Below are 2,558 nucleotides of genomic sequence, written 5' to 3' on the forward strand. Positions count from 1 at the left end.
GGGGGCTGCCCGCTGCCGGCAGGCCCCCCCCCCGCCTCCCGCACGCCCCGAACCCAGCAAAGCTTTGCCGAGCCAGCAGCTGCCCCGTGCCTGATCTTAGGGGCATGTTCTGTGCGGGCTTTCCACCAGCCTCCCGCCCTCCCCGGAGTCTTGCCACCACACAGGGCTGCCTTGGCCGGAGGGACCTTGTCTGGGCCCCGCTGCCTTCACCGGGCTGAGCACAGCCAACGTGGCTCCCGCCAGGCTCCAAAGGGGCACGCACAGTTTGGCGAGTCGCGTTTTACTCCAGCTGCATAATGTCGCCTTATAGTTAAGTCCAGGTTCAGCGTGTCTCAGAAATAAGGCAGAACATTAGCTAACACGTTCTCAAAGCTCAGCAGCGCCAGTGCCTCCGGCGCGGGCAGGGACGGCCAAAGCTGCCTCGCCAAGAGCTGTGCCTCCGTGCAGAAAGGGCCGAGCGTTCACGGCCGAGGAAGCGCGGCTTCCTCCACGCCGAGTAACGAGCAGCTCCTGCAGGAAGAGGCATCTTCAGCTGCTGTTTACCCCAAGAGCTCTGAGCTTCATGCAGTACCGAAAGAAACCCAGTAACCGGTCACTCCTCAGTCTTTCGCTTCAGGAGAAAAGCAACTCAGCAAGGAATCCAGGATCCCTTCAAAAATTTTATCCCTGTTTTAGGACACCTCAGGGTGGAAGACACTGGGCAGGTCAGAGCACAGACGGCAAGCGCTCAGTCATACAGAGGGCAGGGTGAGCCCGAGAGAAGCAGAAGGGAGCAGGGGGCTCACCTCGATGCTGCTGCCTGGACGAGCTGGGACTGCGCAGACACGACAGGAGGGTGCACGATGTGCATTTGCTGGTTGCGAGATAAGGCACGATAGGCAGCGCCTGAAGGGAACCAGGATAGAGGTGGATAGAAACAGAACACATCTGAGCCTGGTGCTGTGGACCGGCTGTTTGCAGCTGGCTGGATAAACCAGAGCTCCGCTCACTCGGACCAGCAGGGCCCTGCTGCAGCGCGCTGACGCTGGGAGGCTGCCCCGGCCCTTCTCAGGAAGGGCAGAAAGCCCAGCAGGTGCTTAGCAGTTGACTTTGAGTGAGCAGGCGAGTGCAGCCACAGCCTGGGCTTTGAGGTGCCTGTAGCACGGCAGGCCACGGCAGTGCGAGAAGCAGCAGGCTCTGAGCCCCGTTTCCTAATGCAGAGGACGGGGACTCAGAAGTCCAGGCCCGAGCAGGCAGGAGGACTGCTGGAAGAAGAGGAGAAAGAGGAGCACGTGCCTCTCAGGCCAAGAGCAACTTGTGCAGCTCCTGCAAGGGTCTGACACACAGGGCACCGTGGAGGCAGCGAGGGATGGGTGGTGCAAGGGCTGGCAGCATCTTCCCCAGCTGCTTCTGCCAAACCACCCTTCACCCCCAGCACAGACCCACCCTCCTCCTCCTCCTGCCGCAGGAAATCCTGCCCAGGCGTTGAGCTGGAGCCTACGGCAGCATGTGCTGCTGCAACAGCCGCTCTCAGTCCTTTGGACAACAACAGAGGGCGGTTCTCAGGACACCTGTAAAGCTGTTACTGTCTCACTAATGCATTTCTTGTTAATCAGAACAATCAAGTAGCTACAAATCAAACAAGTCTTGACATGCTGTCACACTGCAGAAGGTCCAGGGGTCATCAGTCACCCGGTCCCTGTGGGCTGAAAACACACTGTGCTATTTCAGAAACCAGTGAGCTTTTGTCTTCCACTCATCCTCCCGTGTAGTTTTTAATGTAGACTGGAACCAGCACAGTTTAAAAACAAACTCCGCCCCTCCTTTTTTAAGCTGATTGGAATAACGCTGGGGTTATTTTACATTTTTTTCTAATAACAATCACATATGACTGGATCCCAAATCCAGGGATCCGAAGTCCACTTTCCAGGTCCCTTGGCTCCTCAGCAAAATACTTCATATCCTTGCATGGCTCAGGAGCCCCAGCTGCAGCTGGAGCCTGCTGCTAACGCGAGCTGTGCAGAGCCAGGCCAGCCTCCAGACCCTGCCCGAGAGCTTTGTGCCCCAACAGCCCCACACGCTGCAGGGGCAGGGGCAGAGGTGCCACCGCGCAGACACAGCCCTGCCTCAGCAAGCCCTCCGGCCCTCGGCTCAGCCGGAAAGCAACGGGCGAGTTGTCGGCCGCAGCTGCTGTCCAAGGAGTTAATCGCCACTGAAAGCCACTAAAAATGGCACACGGCTTATGCTTATCTTTTTTTAGCTGCTTTTTAATTGCCTGGGTTCGGCCCACGAGGCACAGCCGGCCGTGGCCTTTGTGCGGGACACCGCTCCGCGTTGGACGGAGGAACTACAGGGGCCCCGCGGGGCAGCAGCAGCCCGCAGCCACAGAGGAGAAAGGAAGCTGAAAACACCAGCAGAAGCAAAGCTGGTCTCCTCCTCCTCCTCCTCCTCGGAGCCGGGCCCGCAGGCCAGCACAGGGAGCGGCCGCAGCCCTCCCACTGGCACCCGCGCAGGCTGCCCTGACTGACCCCCTGCTTCACCAGCGCGGCGGCGATACAACCCCTGCCCGTCCCAACCGC

Source organism: Buceros rhinoceros, unplaced genomic scaffold, assembly GCF_000710305.1.
Source record: "Buceros rhinoceros silvestris isolate BGI_N320 unplaced genomic scaffold, ASM71030v1 scaffold33781, whole genome shotgun sequence".
In the NCBI taxonomy this organism is placed as follows: domain Eukaryota; kingdom Metazoa; phylum Chordata; class Aves; order Bucerotiformes; family Bucerotidae; genus Buceros; species Buceros rhinoceros.